The sequence below is a fragment of the Mixophyes fleayi genome, chromosome 2, assembly GCF_038048845.1.
Source record: "Mixophyes fleayi isolate aMixFle1 chromosome 2, aMixFle1.hap1, whole genome shotgun sequence".
NCBI lineage: Eukaryota > Metazoa > Chordata > Amphibia > Anura > Limnodynastidae > Mixophyes > Mixophyes fleayi.
The window spans coordinates 53,933,112-53,957,224 of NC_134403.1; the positions used below are offsets into that span (position 1 = coordinate 53,933,112).

Genomic DNA, 24,113 nt, shown 5'->3' on the forward strand with positions numbered 1-24,113 from the left:
ATATTGTATTTGTAAGAAGTTAATATGTCCGGCAACATGGTTTTCCTATCTTGTATATACATGCAGACATTGTTTCAACCACACATAAAGTATATACCGCACCGGGTCATTCTATAACCTCCCAATAGGGATAATAAAGGCCATTAATAATATAACAATCAGTACTTTTTATTACTTCCCTCCAAAGAGTGACTCAGATAACTCAGCTGCACTAATCCTACAGTGGGCAATATTTGGCTTGTGGCGCGTTCCAGTGGAATTTTTTGCCACTGCTTTTATCAGTTTACTATTTTTGGTACATATTTCCATATTTCTGTTTTTAATATTTCGCTAATTTCTTGTTCTCACTAAGTGTAATAAATATATCTTTTAATGTATATCAATAAAATTTATATATATTTTATTATATTTTTTGTTCTTCTGAGTGCCCCATATATACACTCTCCTTTACTTCTTGTTTCCACTTATGTCCATTGTTTCAGTTTAAGGCTGGGTACACACTGGCCCGATGATTGTATGAAAAACCTCCAATTAGCCGACATATGACAGTTTGGTCAGATATCGTGTGAGTGTGTATAGTGACATGATGAATGAAAGTCGTCCCAAAGTGCCAATCATCCCTTCATCTGGTTGGTCGTACTGTTTGATTTTTGTCTTTACAATCCCTGTCTGCCCAGAGAGAGAGTTAGCAGCCTGTCACTGTGTCTGTACAGAGCGCAGCCTGTCACTGTGTCTGTGCAGAGCGCAAACTGTCACTGTGTCTGTGCAGAGCGCAGCCTGTCAATGTGTCTGTGCAGAGCGCAGCCTGTCAATGTGTCTGTGCAGAGTGGAGCCTGTCAATGTGTCTGTGCAGAGCGGAGCCTGTCACTGTGTCTGTGCAGAGCGCAGCCTGTCACTGTGTCTGTGCGGAGCAGAGCCTGTTACTGTGTCTGTTCAGAGCGCAGCCTGTCACTGTGTCTGTGCAGAGCGCAGCCTGTCACTGTGTCTGTGCAGAGCGCAAACTGTCACTGTGTCTGTGCAGAGTGCAGCCTGTCACTGTGTCTGTGCAGAGCGGAGCCTGTCACTGTGTCTGTGCAGAGCACAGCCTGTCACTGTGTCTGTGCAGAGCGTAGCCTGTCACTGTTTCTGTGCAGAGTGCAGACTGTCATTGTCTCTGTGAAGAGTGCAGCCTGTCATTGTGTCTGTGCAGCCTTTCCACTGCTCATCTATCCTAACATGTATGCAGCCTGTCACTGTACCCATCACACGCTGTTCTGTTCCTTGTCTGCAATGCAAAGTGCAACAATCATATGAATAGTTGCCATGCTGGTCCTCACCGCCTACATTTGGCTGCTGGGACATACCTGAGCTGCGATGCACGAGTTAACCCCTTCCCGATGGAAGATCTTCACTCCCTTAAAGGTAATTTAAGGCAGGGCCCTCTTAAGAACATCTTGGGTCCCCGGGCACAGCAGTGCACCTGGGCCCCTATATATACAAAGAAAAAAAAAAGACTATATATATGGGCCCTGCAGCCCAGGGGGACCAGTCGGAGGCAGCAATGACCGCAAGGTAAGTATTTTCTTCTTTTTTTTCAGTTTTTTTTTTTTTGCTCCCCCTGGGCTGCAGGGCCCCCGGGCACCTGCCCATTGTGCCCAAGTCGGCCCTGATTTAAGGTAACTTAGGCCAGCAGTGAATGGGTTTGTAACGGGTGCTAAGATGGGTACAAAACACGCAGGCAATCCTTCCCTACACCCCAGTTACTCACCTGATCCCGAGGGAATACTATGGAATACTACCTTACCCTACGTGAACTCCCGATCCGGGACTCACTTGGCTTCTCCTTCTCTCCTCCGCCCCTACAGGAACGGCCCCTGTGGAGGAAGCAAAAGATGAGGGCCCGCTATCCTATGAAATAGGGCAATGTCCAAGGTGACGAATACGAGGAAGAGACACCCACTCTACCCCAGCCGTCGACACCTCATTTTGCTCTGGGCTATTACGGCGCCGCAAGTACGAGGACCTAGGAACAATCCCGCCCAAGTACTCCACCCACCAGAATGCAAGAGCCCGTAACGACCGAAGGGGACTCAGGAATATACTCACCGGATACCACCTCTCCCTCGTACCTACCTCCGTGCATCCTGCTATCACCTGTAAAGACACCCTGCGCCACCCACTACCTCTAACCGTGAGACGATGGTGGAGAACTACCCTTACCCAGCTTATGGGGACCTACCAAGTAACCAGACTTCTTTCTAGGAGGACATGCATCATGTAAAGGCACAGCAGTGGAACCCACAGAACCGCACGCCACCTGGTCAGGCGCCTCCGCCTAGAACCATTAGCGGCCGCTGCCGGAACTCAGGCTAGACCAGCCCAACCCTGTGGTAACACCACCTGAACTGGAACCATCAGGCTGACCTGCCGGAACTCAGCATCAGGCACCCAAGTGGAACCGTAGATGGGGCCTGCTGGAACTCACCAAGGGCGTGCTGCCTGGGCAATGGGGAACTCTAACGCTGCGTGACCCCGGGGACGTATGGAATGGAATACTACTGTGTGTCCTACCCCTAAGCGTATTTGAGGGGGTTGCTAACTACTTCCCGAAAGGGAGACAGGCGGAGGAGAAGGAGGGAAAAAAAACGCAAGGGCCTACCGTGGATAGGGGCCTGACGTCTTGCACCTGGAAAGAGATGTACAACAATACCACCACAAACGATACACAATGCGGTCCAGTATAACAATGAGATACAACACACCCTAGGTGGCCCTGATCCTGGACTGACAGTAGCAAGATGCGTCTCCCGCCTGCAGGATGCGTGCTCCACACCAACAAGGGACTTATGTTCTCCCTAGGGCCTGCTTGCCCTGTAAATGCTGACTCTGGGGCCTAGTGCCCTAAACCTGCTGATAGGGCCTTGTGCCCTTTAACCACTACCATGGGGCCTAGTGCCCTAAACCTACTGCTAGGGCCTTGTGCCCTTTACGCACTACCTATTGGGCCAAGTGCCCTAAACCTACTGCTAGGGCCTTATGCCCTGTTAGTTACCTACCTAACCCTAGCTGCGCCCGGGCCTTGTGCCCACTATCCGCGCCACAGGCCTAATGCCTAACTGTGCCCACAGGCCTTATGCCTGATGAAAGGGAAACTGCTGAAGGCTGACCAAAAGATTATGAACAGTAGTGCAGGTGTGGACCCGGGAGGAGGGTTGCCCAACAGGGCCCTACCTTACTCTGACATCTTCAAGGGCCTTCTCCTGGGGGCCCCCTCAGCTGCCGCTGTCTTCCATGCTCACCGCCGGCTTCTTCGGTTGTCACTGTCGGGTCTTCAGGAGGCAGAGGCACTCTTAGCCCTGACAAGAGCTCTCTACCTCCATTGGTCACCGCCGGCTGCTGTCTTCCTCTTCTGCTGCTGCTGCTTACTTGGTCCTGTTGCGCGCGGCGCCCTCACTCTTCCTGCACCGCCGCCTTAAATAGACAAAACGATGTCTACTGACGTCACCGCGAACCCTGCACAGCCCCGATTGGCTCGCTGTGGCTCCAAAATACAGATGACCGAGCGGAGAACTTTGATTGGTTCCCCATGTCAGTCAAGTGCACAGCCGCCACCGGAGCGACTGTGAGAGCAGAGAGGGACCCACTGGATGCCTCGCATCCAGGTAAGTTCCTCACAGGTTAACCGGGCTCCAAGACGTACTGAGAGCCGTCAAGGATAACTAATTTTTCAGCTCGAGCAGCAGCTTATTTAGAGCAGGAGATCTGACCACCAAGGAATTGGATAGCGCATTAGGAGAAGTTACTGCAGCGCAAATTTTATACTCTTTACATAAAGAGTCTGGTCAAAAGTCACAGGCGCTGGCATGATTATCAGTATCAGTGGTTAAAACAAATATGAGTAGGGAGCTGGTGTCTGACCTGCAATCAGCCTTTGCTGAAACACTGGTATCTTATGTAGCAGTGTGAAAATTAACATCTTAGCTTCTGAATCTTAAAAAGTTCATTGAGCATTTTGTTTTACCCACTGACACCCAGGACAGCTGTCACTTGTAGCGGATGGTTATGACAGATGAAGAGCAGAGATCTGAAGGTAATTGGGTATAGTGTGTACACCTAAATCGCAGGCTGATCGGGACTTCAGTCCTGTATACAATCGTTAGAGACAACAAATTGGTCTAAAGTTTTTGTAGTGTGTCCACTATTCCTGTATGAATGTACATCACACTAGAAGGTCTCATGTGTTAAGATAGGGAAAAGGTCCATAGATAGAGCTCTTTGTTTAATTACAGAGAACTACATTATATATTGAAATGTAATGTCTCTGGTTTGTGACCTCACTTATTTAAACAACTTCTGCTGTATAGCCACAGAAAAATACCTGTCCCTAATAATATCAAGAATGGCTCCTCTGCTATCCCTTTGTCTGCATGTTTACCTGTGAAAAGCTAAAGACAGAAAAGGACCAATCAAGCAGGTCCTGGAACTCCAGAGAAGGTCAGTTATGGCTTTAAAAACAAGCGCCAGAGAACAGCAGAGAGGCATTTACTACCCAGTGATAGCTGAAGTCAGGCTAGCATTGAGATCTAGGGGCCTGATTTATTAAGAATCTTAACTTGCTACATGAAAAATCAGTCAGTATTTAACTTATGTGCAAAATAGAATACTAATTTGCACCCCTTGCATTGTAACATGGTTTTGTCCAGTAGACTGAAATAAGAAGTTTCTCAAGTTAAGATCCTTAATGAATCAGGCCCTAGATCTCTGCCCCTCACAGGAAATGGACAATTGGTCCCTGGAGTACTGCCTTTGCCCTAATCTACCTCTTGGGGAGCTGTGTGTCCGCCAAAAGCGGAGTGTCAGTGACTCAGGCCTTGATAGTAGCCTCAAAGGATGGAGGGGGAGAAGCTTGGATGGACAGGCAGCAGTTCCTGAAAGTTACTAGGATACTGGTGGGGTGGTTTATACCTTGTATGTAGTGTATGCCAAACTGCATTGTTATTTCTTGCGAGCTATAACTTCAATATTATTATTGCTGTTTGTTGCTACCATTTTGTTAAATAAACCTATTTATTTTATTTCAGACATTTGCCTGGGTGATTTTGAACCTTGGATAGGTATCGGGTAGGTCAGCTGTGCGGCACAGAGCGATACACTAAGCCCGGTATCATTACAGCCACCATAGAGTACATCTTTGCCTCTTCCTCCATGGGTGGATCTTGAGTGGATGGAAGGGGCACTGCTACCTGTCATATCCTAGGATGGAAAAGTAACAAAGCTGTGCGGTGACCTACGACTTTTGAAGTCCCTTCAATTAATCAACGCAGCCACCACCAGCATGGAATTGATTCTCTTTAATGTCTGACACCCTCCTTCGTGGTGCTCCCCAAGTTCCGATGCCCTAGACAGCTGCATAATGTAAGCGTTGTGCCTGAGAGGGGTATGGCCCCTTCAAAAGAATACAATCTCCCAAAGTGGCGCTCAGACCAAAAGAGGCTGTTCACCCATGCTGTAAGCCCTAGTTTCTAAACCTGTGTCACATGTATCCCAAGTAGTACCTCAGAGAGGTTCAAGGGCACTCAGATAATGCAGCTGCTATAGGCACGAATTTGAGGGTGGCCAGGCAATACCCAAACAGGGCTTCATTACACATGTGCCACCCCCGCAAACGGTTAAAAGAGCTGAACGTGGACCGGAATTGCCAGACCCTACCCCAAATTCTGCTATGGGTGCTGGCCATGCCGTGTTCTACCACTTTTCAAGGGGTCCTTCAGTCTGTTTAACATAACTCAAGATAAAATTAAATGTATTAGTAAATAATAAAAAAACATACAAAACTAATCAGAAAGCATATTATTAGTAGGGATGTGCACCGGCCACTTTTGGTGTCTCGTGTTTTGTGTTTTGGATTCGGATTTGCTTGAGATTTTGGGTTCGGATTTGTTTCGCAAAACACCTGACGAAAGGTTTTGGTTCGGATTTAAGGTTTTGGATTCGGATTTATGTTGAAAAAAACATAAAAAGTGCTAAAAACCTGTTTTGTGTTTTTTTTTTCCACTCCTACGCTATTATTAACCTCAATAACATTCAATAACAATCATTTCCACTAAATTCCAGTCTATTCTGAACACCTCACAATATTGTTTTTAGGCCAAAAGGTTGCACCGAGGTAACTTGAGCACATAATGCCAAAAAAAGAGGTACAAGATGGAATTGTTCTGGGCCCTCCCTCCCACCCCTCGCGAGATTCGACGCGAGACTTGGACGACAGAGCCTCGTTTTCAATTTTTTGCCCGCCGGAAATATCCGAACAGTGCTCGGATCCCGTTCGGATCCGCACTGTTCGGGTGGGCTAGGATTAGCGGAATCCGAGCCCGCTCATCTCTAATTATTAGGGAGTGGCTTGGTATAGGTGTAGTCAGAATAGGGGTATTTTAAATAAATAAACACTTAGGGCTAGATTTACTAAGCTGCGGGTTTGAAAAAGTGGGGATGTTGCCTATGGCAACCAATCAGATTCTAGCTTTCATTTATTTAGTACCTTCTACAAAATGACAGCTAGAATCTGATTGGTTGCTATAGGCAACATCCCCACTTTTTCAAACCCGCAGCTTAGTAAATCTAGCCCTTAGTGTAAATGAAAACACATTAGGGGGTAAATGTATCAAGGTGCAATTTTGCAAATCCAGCAATTTTCTCTAGAGAGAGAGTTGAAACTCGCTGATGTCTGAAGCTAAGAATCGCTAGAGATGTGTTTCTGTCAAAATCGCTTTGGATACAAATTTATTTGGAATTAGTTTTCAAGCATTTTTGGATTAAAAGCTGCTGACGAAAGCAGAAGAAATCTGATTGGTGAGTATTTTGGGGTTTTCTTATTTTTAATAAATATATGTGGTTTGAATGAGGGTGTGTATTGTTTTTATTGTTGTTTTTTTTTGTGGAACTACAGGTCTCAGCCAGCCATGGGTGTCAGTGCATGTTGACACTTGTGGTTCTCCAAGTGCCAGCATGTCCTGGCTGCCATGGGTATGCTGGTGCTTGTAGTTATACAAGCATCAGCACGCCCAGACTGTTTATGGAAAAGGGGCTGGCTGGGACTTGTAGTTCCACAAAACAAAATGGCGTCCGGTTGTTTTTTTTAACATTCGCCTTTATTACCCTACACCCACCTCCCAGGGGTGCTGAAATAAACGAGCAGGCCACTTCTCTAGGGACACCGAGCCCTGTGCTTTCAGCACTGGGCTGGGTGTCCCTAGAGGTGTGGCCTGATCGTTTTTTTTGGCGGACCCCACTCCTTAGGGAATGCAGCCCAGTGCTGAACAGCCTGGGGTTGGTTTGTCATTATGGCAGGGGAACCCCTGCTGTGTGTCCCCCCTGCTATAGTGCCACCCACCCTGGGCTGGTTTACCTAGTGCTGGTTATGTGAAAATCGGGGGGACCCCACGCAATTTTTTTCCCCGATTTTCAGGTAATCAGCAGTAGGCTGGCAGCACTAGGGTTAATAGTAGTCGGAAGGAGGGATCCCTTGCTTTTTTTTTTAAAACCTTTATCTATTTTTACACTTTTAACAGCAGTGATGTGTTTACTAATCACGCTGCTAGATGAGGACAACACAAAAGAGTTAGCTAAACACGGGAATGTTTGACATCGCAGCAAATCGCCAGAGATGACCATCGATTTTGAAGACCAGAGTAAAAATCGCAGTTTAATACATCTGGCGAATCGTGGACTAAAATCACGGGTTATCACCCGCGATTTGCCGTGATTTTAAAACGCTGAAAACATCGGACCTTGATACATTTACCCCTAGGTCTTATTTGGTTAACATTTACCATCAATGGTAAAAAAATGGTTGAGAAACCCTGTCTAAGCCATAAGGTCATAATATACTGCAGCAAACTCACAAGCAATCATGAAATATAGATGTGTTGAGGAACAGAGATCAGCTTCTTATTCCCTTGCTTAGCTGCCAAAAAATCTCTACTTAGGTGCTTGGGGAACTCTTTTGGTTTTGAAATGCAAATGTCTTTGTGAAGAAGATATTACTATGTTCTGGAAGTTTACAATCACTCAGTTACTTTTTAAAGGCAGAGGACTACCATCTCGATTAGTTGTTGTTTCATAAAGTAATCTGTCAAACAGGTTCTACCGAGCATTTTCTAGAATGTTCTAGTTAAATGGAAATAATGTGGTTGGTTGCTACGGACAAAATCTTCACTTCAGGTTTGCTAAATCTACCCTTATATAATTTCACTTTGGGACATGATAAAGGCAGAACATAATTTGAATTTAGGTGAACAACTTTGATTATTTTGATTGAGACTCACTTAAATATCACTCACTGTATTTTATTTGCTTCAGTAAAGAACTTTAATTATTCGTTTCAACCTTGTAATTCCTCTGTCCTCACAAATTTTATGCCACTGGCATCTAGCTAAATTATTTTTTTTCAGGTCTTCGACCCTCTATATTAACAAAGGAAGAAGAAAATTGAAACTAGAACTCATGGGATTTTTGGTCATAACACTAAGCAACAGAGACTTAAGACAAGGAACCTAGAAATGAAGATTGTTGACCAGACGTTACTTTTTGGACTTGAGGTGAGAAACAAAGCAGTATCGGTGAGAAGTTACCGGCTTCACGACTGGCTGTGATTGAGTATGGTGAGTATGCATACTTCTCAACTGTCCTAATTTAGGAGGGATAGTCCCAATTTGAGGGGGTCTGTCCTGCCATCACGATCGGTTGTGAAAGTTTGGAAGTACTGTGTGTTTGCAGCAGTGCTGTGCGAAATGGTGCACGCAGAAAATAAGGTGTTTTGAAGGGAAGGGGAAGACAGTACAGGGCAGCCCAGCACTTCAAAGTGCTATGAACCCCCCTGGGATGTGACCACGGTTACATCATGGCGTGGCCACGCCCCAGTCTCGATGCCAGCTACCCAAATGTTGGGAGGTATGAGTATGGAGTTAATCTTCTGCAGAAAAATGTAAATGTGTTTTTATTACAACAAAAGGAGAGAAGAATTGACTGATGTATGATCAGACTTGTGAAAGCAATGTAGTATAAATGATTCCAAAATATTTAACAAGAATATGTGTCTTTTACCAAAATCTAAACTATGTATGGAAAACATTTTTAACACAATTCATACACTTTAAAATTAGGTGAAAAGATGAAAATGTGGCCTTATTTAAGTAGATATAGAGAGATGTCAGACATGTGTATGAGTCAGCCGAACAGGAAAAGCAGTGCACACTCCTCAGACTTGGCTTCTGTGTGAGTATTTCTCACTACATAAGTGGACAATTTATTATTAATAACCAGACCATTAGTCTCAATCTTTTTATTGGATAACATCTTACACTATGTGAATAAGACACTTTGGCAATTAGAATTCAAAGTACTACGGTTACAAAGTAAATTTGCATTAATTTGTGGGGATTTATAATGTACATTTAATTGTATGTCATAAGGACGTGCAAGTTGCCACAATATTTCATTAGACTATGGCTGCAGTATTGTCAGATATCAGAGGAGCAGAATGCTTAGTATTCTATGTGGATGATGCCCACTTTCAAACTGACACCTTACCGGAACATCTAGAATTGTTACATTAACTTGTCACAAATCTTTCTAAAGCAAGTATGAGACTTCATACTGAGAAGGTAAACTTTCTTCCAAAGGAAGTCTTTTTCCTGGGCATTAACATGTACAAGGGAGAAGGAAACCTAACTAAAAAGATTACAGAAAATAGTTAAATTGCCACTTATGATTATGGGTTTCTGGTGTTAATAAACATTTGTTGATAAGTCATTGAAGAGTTTGCAGAGAAAGCTGAACCACTGTATGGCATGTTTAAAGGCAAAATTCAATTTCTAAATGATAGATAATACAATTTTGGTTTTTAACAACCTAAAAGATGCTATAATTAATGCTCCACAGTCCGGTAGTCCAGCCAATCATGGTGCAAGTGACTGCTAGGGTGTGATGCATTATTTCGACAGTTACATGATCAACATTTATATGGTAGACACCACGTTATAGACAGGATTGGAAAGTCAACAATAATGACATCAACTGTATTGTTAGGTCAGTAATTGAAATGTATTATTATTATTATCGTTTATTTATGAGGTGCCACAAAGGGTCCTCAGCGCTGTACATAGAGCATGGGACAACAGTACAGGATACAAGTACACAGCATAAAGGCAGTACAAAAGCGAAATGCGGATAGTGCAAAAAATACAAATAAGGTGCAAAAAGTACAAAAATGACAAACTCAGCAGAAAGCACAGGCAAAGAGATAAAAGTGACTACCAGTGCACAGATAGTGTGGGAAGGGAGGGAGGGCGGTGGGGAGTGGAAAAACAAAAAAACCATGTGGCTGAACCTGTGCCCAATAGTGTGGGCGCCACTAACACGATTGAGATGAATGTCAGTATTCTCCCTAGCACCTATTTCCCGGGTGCTCCACCCGGCTGTTTTTATTTGGCACCCGGCTTTTGGAGCCTAACAGAGTCCTATTAATATATAATAAACCATTGTTTCTCCTGTTAGAACTACAGTCATCAGTGAATGTTAGATCTGTCCTGGCAGGTGTGGACAATAACCTCCAACATATATCAATATTATTGCAAAGTATTGCACTGCCCCTACCCGGATACTTCTTAATGCCACCCAGCTGGCAAAATTTTCTGGGGAGAACATTGTAGTTGAGTAAGAAGGAGCAAATGAAGAATGAGAGGGAGGTAAAGTATGGTAAGTGTAGAAGAATAGTAAAGAGGGTTAGAGGAGGGCAGGCAGGGGGAAAGCCTGAAAGAACGGGGGAGATGGTACCAGAGAAGGGAGCAGCATCGGAGAAATTTTGAATGTGGAGTGAGAGGTGGTGACCAGAAGGGAGGTGAGGTGGTGGTTGTTGGAAGACTGTAGAGGGCAAGAAGGAGTATGAGTGGAGATGAGGTTGAGAGATAAGGAGCAGTTAGGGGGCTTTGCAGGTGAGGGTGAGGAGTTTGAAGAGGATTCTGAAGCAGAGGAGGAGCCAGTGTAGAGCTTGAGAGAGAGGGGAGGTAGCTGAGGACCAGCGCGAGAGGAAGATTAGTTGGTCTGCAGCGTTTAGTACGGACTGAAAAGGAGCGAGATGGGTACAGGGGAGGCTAGTAAGGAGGAAGTTGCAGTAACCCAGGTGGGAGATGATGTGAAAGTTTTGGTGGCATCAGTGGAGAGGCAGGGTCAGATCTGGGCTATATTACGGAGATGGAAGCGGCAGGATTGGGCAAGGGATTGTATGTGAGGAGTGAAGGAAAGGGAGGAGTCAAGAGTGACCACCAGGTAATGAACTTGGGGTGAAGAGGAGATGTTGGTAGAATCAATGATGAGGGAGAGGGCGGGAGGGGGGGAGTCTCCAGAGGGTGGAAGATAATGAGTTCAGATTTGCCCATATTGAGTTTGAGGAAATGTTTAAACATCTTGGAGGAAATGGCAGAGAAGCAGCAGGACACTTTATTAAAGATGGAAGGGGAGAGGACAGGAGAAGAGAGGTAGATTTGGGTGTCATTACATAGAGGTGGTACTGGAGGTTGAAGGAACTGATAAGATCACCCAGAAATGTAAACAGTATTATTAGATCAGAAATTCGAATGTAGACAATATTATTAGGTAGACAAATCAAATGTAGACAATGTTATTAAGTCAACAATAATATCCTTAACCCTATCTCTAACCTTAACGCTAACACCCTAACACCCTAGCCCTAACCATATAATATCATCATCATCATCACCATTTATATTAGCGCCACTGATTCCGCAGCGCTGTACAGAGAACTCATTCACATCAGTCCCTGCCCCATTGGAGCTTGCAGCCTAAATTCCTTAACACACCCACACATACAGACAGAGAGAGACTAGGGTCAATTTTGATATTCTCAACCTAATACTGTCAACATTTCAATTGTCCATCTAATAATACTTACTGGCTGCTACAGACTCCTGCTTATATGCAGTGTTGTTACAGAAAGCTGGGGGTGATCCCAGTCCTGTAGATTATTTCTCTTACCTGTTGTACAATAGTATATTTTTCCTCTGTAATGGCTTTACAAAAAGTTTATTGGGCACTCCACATCATTGAATTCACACACCATTAATACTTTGGGGGAAAAATGGAGTATGGATGGTTCAATTGTATGGTAGAATGGTCAGTTTCATAAAGTCTGCAACCTGGAAATTGGACAGTAAAGAGTAATTAAGACTGGAATATGACACTGTATATGCTGCTTTAACCCCTTAAAGACTACTTGCCTTTATTGCATACTATGCGATGGTTGATGTCGGTGGAAGACATAAATGAATGTGTAAATGGACACCCACTACTGATTGTCAAAGTGAAAGCATATACAAAAATGCAGGATACACATTTACAAGGCAAAAATAAGAGGCTGACATGCTAGCAAAACAAGCCGCATTACAATGAATACGTTGACCTGTTAACCCACGAGATGCAAAAGACATTTTATTATGGCAAAATTAATATTCTCTAGAGAAGTTTAGAAACATAGGTATTCCATTGTAGTTATTCAAGGTTTCTCAACTATAGAGCATAGATATGCAGCATACACAATTCATGGATTCAGATTTTCATCTTCGAATCTACAGAACATTACTGTGCAGTACATGGATTATTGTGTTACAAGTCAGGGGAATGGATTCTTTGGGGGGTACCAAGTCATCTTCAAAAAGTATGGGGGACACACTGATTAACATTGCTGCCTTGCATCACTGAGTCCATTCTAATCAGGGTACTATGTGTGTGGATAAAATTCAAAAACAGAGATGGCGCTGTTGATCAACAATCTCATACTCAAAAAGAATATACTATAAAAAAAAATGTAATACGTGTGAACTAAAATTAAACTCTCTGTGAAAAGTATTGAAACTGCAAAAACAACAAATCTTCAACTCTGCAAAATCCAAAATGTACAACTGTTTCAAAGTTTGTGTAGTCCATCAGGGGTGTTGAGTTGCTCACATTGTGGTATTGATTACTATTATTAATCACCTAAGAGAAGAAGATTACTTTGGGAGCATATCTATGTAAATTATTATTCCTTATTTACAGTATTAAATTATGTTGTTTTTCATTCTATTTTCTATTATCAATATATCTGTGGGAGGAAGATTTAAGAAAAATTGTCACAGACATTCTGTTGGACTTTTTAATCAATTAGAAATTGGACTACATGATCTTTGGTATGGTTGTACATTTTGAATTTTTTAGATTTGAAGTTTTGCTGTTTTTATAGTTTCAATACTTTTCACAGAGAGTTTGATTTTAGTTTACATTTATTACACTTTTTTAGTGTATATTCTTTTTGAGTATAAGATTGTTGATCAGCAGTGCCATCTCTGTTTTCGAATTTTATGAACATTGTTTGATTTTCTGCTTGACGGATCAGAATACAGAAAACAGAGGGCATCTCCCGATTGTCAGCACTAATGCAGTAATGTATTTTATTCCTTTTGCTATGTGTGTGGAGTTTGTATGTTCTCCCAGTGTTTGTTTTTTCCTGGTGCTCTGGTTTTCTCCCATAGTCCAAAACATTACAGGCAGGCTAATTGGCTTTTGATTATATTAACCATAGTTTGTTTGCATTTGCATGGTAGAGAATTTAGGCTATAAACTCCCCTGGGAAAGGGACTGATGTGAATTATTAAACATTCTCTGTAAAGCGCTGTGTAATATGACCTCCATAAATAAAGGATATTAATATAGAAAGACATAACGATTCACACTTATGAAAGGTCTGGTCACCCAGATGCACAGACTCCTGCCCTTTTGCAGGGCAAGTTCAACAGGGAAAATATGAATAGAAACAACTAAAGAATGTGTCCAGTCATGACGTGTGCCTTATTTCTACTCAAATGTATCCACATCCAAAAGGAAAGGACAATGACTAATTTTACAAAGCGTCCATGTAGCTAAAGGCTCTTAGAAGTCTACTCAAATTGGCTGAGAAAACTCCACTTACAGTCCACTTACCCTAGTGGTACTTTTTCCATGTGGGTTGAGGTAATATAATGAAAATTGGTACAGACTTGTTTACTGTGCAAGCGCTGCAGACCCACATCTTATTGAGGAGTTTTCCCATAAAAATTTCTACCGATAATGAGTCGCATTTATGGAAAACATGGTTTTAAACCTTTATGTCCCATTAGGAATTCTGCGGAAATACCTTGTGCTGTATCAACCACCATCAACAGGTATTGTATCCAATATATCTGTGAGGCATCAGCAACCTGCTGTGTACCAAGCATCATAGTTTGCAATAAGGGGATGGGTGATGCTAAAACATTTACACAGACATTTTAGTTTTGCTATTTGTTGGGAAGGTACTTATAATATTTTGAATAAAATGTGAGAAGCTTTGATCAAAATTGAAACTCGCAAAGAGAAAAGACTGTGGGCTAGATTTACTAAACTGCGGGTTTGAAAAAGTGGAGATGTTGCCTATAGCAACCAATCAGATTCTAGTTATTTATTTAGTGAATTCTACAAAATGACAGCTAGAATCTGATTGGTTGCTATAGGCAACATCTCCACTTTTCCAAACCCGCATTTTAGGAAATATATCCCTATGAATGTCAGGGTGCATATTGGTCTATGTAAATTGTTTTAGTAGATATTGCTTCTTTTGATCTCTCCTAGATACTCTGCCATACAAATAGGGTTTCATTGGATAAGTCAGATGTGTGCCTGGGAGAAGTAATGAGGAGGAATAGTCCTGCTAACAGACAATAATTCTTTCATTTATTTGGGAGTATCCATGTGTGCTAGCTGGCTCACTGGGGAAATCCTTGGGATGTAAGGACAAGATGGACAGCCAGGCAAAAGGTTATTGAAGCGAAAATAACGTATAATAGATACAAATAATAATAACATGGAATATTTTTAGTTTAACAAATCACAGAGACTGGTTAGGAGTAAAATCATAGTCCAGGGTAAGAAAAGTTGGCAAGACAAGAACTGGAAAACCAGTTTAAGGGGAAGAACTTGAAGAGAAACTTTGAAAGATATCTTGGAACCAAACTTCACTTGTGCAGAAGAACAAAATGTACAAGTTGACATTGCCAACATTGACAAAAGCCTGATTGATATAACAAAAATATGTGTTGGAAAGATCCACAAGAGAACTCTAGGGTAAGAAAAGGGTTGTGTAAGTATAACACTTCATAGCTACACACAGACAGATAAAGGTTTTTAGTTCCTATTATGGAACTACAAACCATAAATATTCAAGGATTTTTTTTATGGATAAATCTGAGATAGTTATAAACATGAAAAATAGTCATGTAACTATACGTATCACACCCACTGCTACAAGAACAAGAAGGGATCAATAAAAGTACAGGTTGGTGCACCAAAACATTTAGTTTCTTAGGTGCAGGAAAAGCTTTTGAAAGTAACCGACTATTACCTTGTGCAAGGTATGTAAGGATCATGAAGAGGATGCTGAAAACATGGTATGAAACAGGAAGACTCAAAGCAAAATATGATATAGATCAAAGAGAGATACATGAACATTACTGGGAGCATTAGGGATTACTGTGCATGTTCTTACACCATAGAGCTGCATAATAAAATGTTTAGCTACTAATGCAAAGAATGGATTTTCAGGTACAAAAGGAGATAAATGGCTTTATCCAATATTAACATGTTACTGCTATTAATCAATTAGGGAAGTCGCTAAAAGACAACTTCAAAGTCCTGGTGGATGCCAATTACTATATAAGTACAATGTTTTGCATGGTCTGGCTTGTACACAAGTTCAGGTAGAACGGTCCATGGATTTCCAACTTATAATCTCGTCTCTATACCAGGGTCACAGAAGACATTGCTAGAAAGGTGACTTCCTTTGCCTTCAATTTGTACTAATTGGTGGTAAAGATCAATGAGATATTCCTTAACTGCTACTGGTAATTCTAACATTATGCTTTATCCTATTATAGTGCTTTTGTAGGATCATAACCAATTGTTGTACATCTCAAGGGTGTCAGGCTTTGTTGAGCCTTAGTTGCTATATTTTGGCATGTGTGGTAACGCAATGGTGGAGGGAGTAACATCACTTACTCACCACCCTAGACGTCATTGTCGCCATACCGTGAGAATGCTAAAAAGCTGTAGGCACTTACTTTACTTGGACAAACAAAATTTAAATATATGGGTTGTCTCCTGAGAAGGATGAATGCCCCGATGCAAAGTCCCTGGTAGGTTTATTGTTTTAACTTTCGGTTAAAAGATCTAGTTTAATTAGGATATTTCTATTAATTGTTCCAGATTAAATATTTGCTTATGTGCTATCGCATGATTGTCTTCGTGGCAAGATTATATAAGATTATATAATTACACTTTCTATCTTAAATACTACTACTTTATCCTAGGGAGATACAAATTGATATGACTCATTTCAATATTACTTATTGTATTTTATTTGCTTAAATAGATAAGGTTAATCCTTTGAAGTTGGTGTCAATCTCGTGGAAGAATTTATTCTCAATCAATTCATTTATCTTCACAAATATGATTTTCGCTCCTAAACATCAAGCAGACGTCGCGGCTTGTCAGAGAGTTCACTGTGGTACAGGTTTCTTTTTGCTATTACATGGACATCATGTACACTGTATGCCTTTACCTAGTTTTCTGTGCTAAAAAGGGATGAATTCTGATGTTCAATTTGTGTACCGACCTGACATTCGTCTGTTGCTGTAGCTTTCTGTTTTTGACTTTGCTGACCTTGAACTGTTTTATTATGAACTGTCTATTCCACTCTGTGTCTGGCTCTGTATCTGACGTACCTGGGGCCTTGTATCAAAGTCCGGTTTTTTCAACTTGCGGGAGATCGGCGAGTTGACAGCTAAATTTTAAAGAGGCGCTGGCTTGTAGAGGCAAACTTGCCTTTACAAGCCAGCGCTGCTTTAAATTTTAGCTGTCAATTCGCCGATCTCCCGCGAGTTGAAAAAAACGGACTTTGATACATTTACCCCCTGGTGGCAACCTAATTCAATGTATAACATGTTTTACGGGGAAGCGACTGTAGGTCTACCAAGTCAGAGCCAGATTAAGTGCCACATGGGCGGAGGCTGAAAATTATAAACGACAAACAACAAAATACAACAAAAGAGAGTGCAGGCGCTAAAATAATTGAAAATAGGTCTAAGGGCACTGCAGCTGGAGAAAAAGGGTGGCAAACCCACAAGGAGATAAACTAAAAACAAATATACCAGCGCATATACCCACTAGAAAACAACTGTATGGTTGAAAAATCCGGTCATTTGATTTTTCAATCATACAGTTGTTTTCTAGTGGGTATATGCGCTGGTATATTTGTTTTTTGAAAATTATAAACGGCCTATTTCTTTGGAGAGGCCTGGGACTGCAGTCCCATCAGACCCATTGTTAATCCCACCCTGTGCTAGGTGTTCAAATGTGTGTTTGTGGGCCCAGATGCTACAGGAATATTTTTCCACATGAGACTATATTGGCAGTTGCCTCACATTGGTTTTTGCTTTGTCTTCTCCTGGATCCACAAAGATAGAATTTATAAAAGGTCAAAGAACATTATTTCAGGGCTGCTATACTTTTATGTGTGGATGTAGTCCTTCTTTAAAGGCATAGTGACATTGACAATCATAAGGAAGCATCTTATTAATGTATGAGAACTCTTATATAGTATATATTTTTTTCTTTTGAATGTTAAATGATTCTGTAGATGTTAAGACCTTGTGATGTAACATTGCAGAAGTATTGCTTTATTTTCAATTTTAAGACAAACTTTAAATTTATAACTGAAACTGCAGAGACTCTTCATTCGTCCCTGTAAGAGTTTCTCAATACTTCCTTGTGCTTTTCATTCTCTGTTATATTGATACAAAATAATTTCAAAGGTTTCTTTATTTTCTTTGTACACAGTAGGGCTCCAAAACTTACTTTACTACATCAAAGATTTAGCTGTGATCAGAATTAAGCAGATATACAGCAAGGGTTTGCTGCTTCTATAAATGTTAATAGAACACTGTATTTTAGAATTATTTAACATTTTGTGATCACTTGCCTTTTGTAAAGAAAGCTAAGACAGATGTGAAGATCCATTAAAATGACATCTACCACCTACGTTGTGAATAATAAAAAGAAAAAAGCTGTGCCCACGGGGCATATAAAATATAACACAATAGGGAGTATTTAACAAAGTACAAACATGACTTCATTTGTAAATAACCCCAATTACACACTGGGAACTTTTATTTTATGAGTTTCAAAGTTTCATATATTGTGTTTGATGCATTACCAATTATCGTGGTTCATCAATGACAAATTTGTTCAACCTAAGTAGCATTATTTGTGTTTTAAAGGCTAAAACAGAGATCTAAGGTTTTAGAATTTGTATTAACTAATAATCTACTAATAACTCCCCACCCGATAGTCCACCGTTGTTGTTTTTTAAAGTCTCTAATAGGCCACCAGATAGAGGCGGCCCGGCACAGAAATGACGCATGCGCTGCGCAACGGCCACACAACACACATACAGAGCGCGATGTGTGCTTGTTTCAAAGCACATGTAATTTGGGTCTGAGCACACCCGAATTCAACAAGGAATGAATCTGAAAATACATACGCTTATGAATATGAGTGTAGGTCAGCTCTGCTCTATTACACAGGACACTGTAGGATACGCCCACCAGGGGCAGGCTGGGCTGGGGGCAGGGGGTCATCTGCCCCGGGCCGGTCCCATATTGGGCTACCTTGAGCTCGGCCACTGGGCCACCTGCATTTTTTTTCCTTTAAAATGTTAATAGGCTGCTGAGTCAAGTCTTGCCCCCTGGGCCAAAATTTGCCAGCCCTACCCTTACATCCAATACCTATCTACTATATAAATGCCTAGTGGCGTGTGTAGGGGAAAAAACCACCAAGCTGCAGCGCCACCTGCTGGTCAGAGTTATACACTGACCTATATATTTCTTGAAGGAGAAGTGACAGTTGGGAGTGGTTGGTGGTTGCCGGTGGTGACAGTGGGGAGTTTTTGAAACCTTAATTAGCTTGATGAAGGATGTGGCGATGAAGATGAAGGATGAGGTGATGGAGAAAAATGATGAGGTGGTGACATGTGGACAAAACCACGTTAAAAAAGGGCGCTTGCGTCGGGAAGTAACGCTCTTCCCCTGAGGAGGCCTGGGCTAGGCCCAAATGCATGACAAGAACCTTTTTAAGACCTTAAGTAGCTTGATTTGACTAGAATGCATGAGTATCATGCACGGGTTAACTTGTGTAGAATATAAATTCTCAAAAGAATGCACTGAAAAAAAAAGATTGAATTCTTGTCACCTGGTAATACAGGCATTAATGACAAAACATTAAAAGATAAAACAAATAAAAATTGTTTTTTTATTTTTTTCCATGAAATGCATTTATTAGGATGGCATTAATGTCTACTGTACGTAGAATCAATTTTTACAGCTGCTACTGATTGCATTCACCTGTTATAGCATGCATACACAGCCGTCATTATTAGTAAGCAGCCCTGTAGCTGGAGCAAGGGATACGGCAGAAAAACAAGTACCTTAGTGATGCCCAGAGCTTGGAACGGACACTGCAGTGTGCACACGCATTTGGCACGCCTTTACTGTACATTAACTACAGCCAAACGCCCCTTCCCCGCCCCATTCCCTCCCTGAAATCCTAGGCTGTAGTAAGTGTTCTTTTTGCTCGGAGATGACTTGAACGTGGCTGCGTTCTGTGGTGTACGGTCTGGTCCTGGGTATGTGCAGAGTGATTATGCGGATTGTACGCCCAAAATCCTCGTTTAAGCTCCTTGATGAATCAGGGCCTCTGTGTACACAGGGGCCCACAGAGCACATGTGGGTCCCCTGACTCTACCTCTGCTCCTTCGCTGAGGGGCGCTAGGCCGAGCAGCTCTCCACCTCTCCCTGTGAGCCAGACATGTCGCCCATCTTGCAATCCAGGGGAGTGTCTGAGATTTCTATATTTACACTTCTCTGTAAATTATTACAGTGTATTGTCACTTCTTCAGCAGAACTTTCAGTGTTCTTTCTCTGTATTGTACTTAACTGAAGAAACATATTCTTTTTCTGCTGTGTGCATTATCCCTCCCCTGTGTATGTCTCTATCAGCCCTTGTCTCTGGCTTCACATTTTTGTTTTTGATTCTCTGTCCCCAACTATTATCTGTACCTCCCCCCTGGCATGTTTCACCTGTGTCTCCCCCCCCCCTCCCCTAATGTGTCTGTTCATTTATTTTCCCTTCTCTCTGTCTTTCTCTAATTTTGTATGTGCACCTCTGTCTCATCATCTGCCATTCTTTGCCGTGCCCCCTGTCTGTCCGCCTTTAGTCCTCTTATTATATCTATCCCACAAATGTCTTCTCCCATTTGCCTCATGCCCTGCACCTTCTCCCCTTATTGCCATCTCAGGATGACGATAACAGATTAAAATAATTTTAAAAATGTTTTTTTCTTCAAATAAATATTTTTTAATATATACATTTTTTGATATTTTCCTTAATTTTTTTTAAATAAATGTTTGATTTTTTTTTTTTTCCTTTAAATCCACTTTAGTAGAATTGAAAGCCCAAATCTGGTAAGCCCGCGCACATGATCACACCTGTAACGACTGGCCTGGCTAAGAGGTGAGCTAACCCTTACCGCTCCAGATCAATATCACAGGGCAGCTGAATATCGTTGAGTAATCCGATTATATTGTTTTGTTATTAGTGGCATAAGGATTTATTTATCGCTGTGATAAATATCCCCCCTGTATCTTTGCACAGGATCTCTGTTGCTTTTAACAGAAATAAAATTGTTGATAATCAGTGTCATCAAAATGATGTTGCCATAAAAACACACACAAAGAATAAATTGTTTTGTTCTATGTAGCTCTTGTGATGGGGGTATTTTAAATATAATGAAAGTCCTTAACATATCAGACTTGTGATTACATGCGATTACATAACATATTTACTTTGTATAGCAATGTAAGCTTCCCATGTGGATAGAATCCGCTCCCCTGCTCAGCTCTGGGAAAGTTACAGAGGTGAAGCAAATTGGCTGAAATATAAGCTGCAAGGTAGGTCGGCCTTCAACCAATGACACTTTACTTTTTTCAGTGTTTATGGCTATTTAGTACTGTGGAACTATAAGGAGGTGCATGCCCTGCCAGAGGGCATGCTGGAACTTGTAGTCCTAAAATCCTTGGAGGGCCACAGATTACATTGTTATACAGCCAGTCACATAGTGCAATTTTAAAGTGGAGCTGTCACCATATTCATGGTACCTAAAATCACCATAAGAGATGGGCCACTGCTCATGCACCATGGGCCAGTCCTGTGTGCTTGCCCCCCAGACTAAACTGTGCCAGCCAGCCCCTGTCTATCACCCACAAGGTGCCCCCTTACAAGTTTGTCTTGACACTAAACCTATAATGAAAATAACCAATATATTGTATATAATTTATTTTTGGAGCATCTACTTGTTCTTCTCCATTTCTAATCAGTGTGCAGACTGCATTATGTATGCACTAACTGAACAGACAAGCAGGTGGCGCCTTTAAGACACTTTTAATATAGTACTTGGCTTTGGAAGTGTCATTTGTACAAATTATAAAGGTGTCTGAATAATCCTTTCAGTGTCATCTTTTTTAGATCTTTTTATTCTTCGTGACCGCACATTTTTCACTTACTTCACATTGACAATGGGTGGGGGGAGGTAGCAATAAGGGAAAATGTTTTGAAGTAGACATACTCTTTAACATAATTCTTAAAATATGATATGTGAAAAAGATAAATGTGCCTATGCTGTTCATGCATTTGATGATTTACTGAACAGATTTCCTCTTTCATGTGATAGACAAATAGCACCATTACGCTGTACAAATTATTAGAATTAGAAAACAATGTGCTACTTGTGTGGGTGCACTATAAAAGAAATCACTAAACTGAATGTCTGACTGAGAATATCAGACAATATGAGCAATCCCGCAGCAGGGAATGTATTAAAAATGTTGTAATCAAAAATGTAATAACTTGATAGTTGTGAGTACTACAACTCATTATATATGGGTTTAAAATGTTGTCACAATTTATAAGCCAGCTTATAACAGTAAATTGTAAATGTAGAGCAGTTTGTGACCAGGGGCTGAAAAGTGCACTGCTGGGCCCCATGGTAAAATTTGGTAGGTACCCGGCAATGCTGCTCTAGCCTCCAAGGCTGTATTGGGCATCCGTGCTCTGGCACATGCGCCACAAAGCATGCGCTGGTCAGAAGAGTCTCTTTTAAGGTTAGGGGTGTCAGGAAGGGTGTGGTGGTGTCAGCTGGAGAGCAGGGACCTCAGAACGAACAGCCCTCATTACCTTTGGGGAACCTAACAGCTCTACCCCCGCACCCACAATAGTTCAGCCACTGGTTGTGACTATGGGATAAGTTAAATTTAATGGGGCTGTTTGGGGTTATAGTATTTCTATAATGAAGCTTTTCATATGTTACTATCATTCTAATCTGTCTTGGACTTTTGTTTTAGAACTCACAAATATGATTTCCTGGGCTAGTATTGTACATTTTATGAAGATAATGCAATTGAAGTAGGTGCTGTCATGTTGATGATAAAAGTACCAGACAACTGCTCTCCTTATATGACCTAGTGGTAATATTTTTCTGCCAAATACTATAAAACACATTCCCTAACTTGCTCACTCAGCCTGCCACATAGAATTAAAGATACACATGTTTCTAGTGCAAGATGAAGGTAGATATTGCCAACATTTCAGAGCGGGTCTATCATTTACAGGTGTCACACGGTATAACAGGCTGGCTGATGTACACATTATTCATTGCTCTGCTATTAATTTCAAAGTAGTTTAATTTGATTTTTAAGTTACGTTTTTATATCCATATAGATAAATAAATCACACCTGAATATGATGAATATTAAAAAATAGTTGTTTCTCTGGGTAAGAGAGTATGATATCATTTTTATTTATCGATTAGGGTATTGCCTTCATATTTTAAAGGGTTGGCACATTTGTTAAAATTAATCCAGGATTTAGGATGTTGAAGAAGCTGTATGTGGCACAAATTAACAATAATATCAATAATAATAATAATTATAATAATAATAATATGGATGTGGCACAAATTAATAATAATATCAATAATAATAATAATAATAATAATAATATGGATGTGGCACACAAAAAACTATACAACATGTGTTAGTGAATTCTAATAATTTGTGCATATCACATATTGATTTACTCAGTGAATGTATCACTTTTCTATTAACACATGATTATATTGTGCTTCACTGTAAAAGCTAACTCTAGGGGTGTGGCCTAGCAATGGGGGGGGGGGGGTGAGGGGGGGGTAGGGGTAGAAAGCACCCACCAATGCAAATATCTTTATGGGACGATGGGTGTCATGCCACTAATTTGACGATAGCAACCCATACAGAAATAATATGGATTTTTTTATGGTCTGTTTATGTTTATTTTTATCTGGAAACATAGAAGGAAATAAACTGTTTTGTTTGTTGATTAATAATAGTTTCCATTTGAAGCATAATTTGGATGCACATTCATCTGGTTTACTTTTTTAGATCTCACATTAAACAGTGAACTTTATGATATATGAAGACATATATTTATTTCAAACAGTGTTAATAATTTATAAAGAACTAATTCTTGTCACTTTGGGTCCTTGCTAAATAATATACCAGTCAGACATTTCTAAGAGTTTTGATTTATTCAAGCATGCAAGATATTTGAATATAGAGCACAGGAGCTCCAACAATGTTTTCCTCAGAGACTATTCTGTGCTAATTCAAGTAGTATGATAGGGTAAAGAAAACTGATAGGGAAGGCTTATTAATATTGGACCAGAGTGAAATTAAAGATAAAAGATGTGAACTAATGGATAATTAATGTTCACATATAACTGGCTATTCTATTGATTACAATGATATCTGTAATATTGTATTAAAACATTAGCTTTTGTTGAAGATAGACACAATATTATAACAAGTCTTAACAGAGGCGCAACCAAGGTAATTATGATAATTCACTTTCTAATGACTATGGATTTA

General features: G+C 41.0%; 1 long non-coding RNA gene across 2 annotated transcripts in view; it reads left to right on the forward strand.

Moving 5' to 3' along the window:
* LOC142140965 (uncharacterized) overlaps positions 1 to 24,113 on the forward strand; it is a 203,572-nt gene that overhangs the window by 83,839 nt on the left and 95,620 nt on the right. Inside the window, exons 2-3 of one of the 2 annotated variants that reach the window (XR_012688591.1) lie at positions 8,430 to 8,639; positions 16,472 to 16,606. This is a non-coding gene — a long non-coding RNA (uncharacterized LOC142140965). The remainder of the gene's footprint in view (positions 1 to 8,429; positions 8,640 to 16,471; positions 16,607 to 24,113) is intronic. The other variant, XR_012688590.1, reaches the window with a different exon arrangement.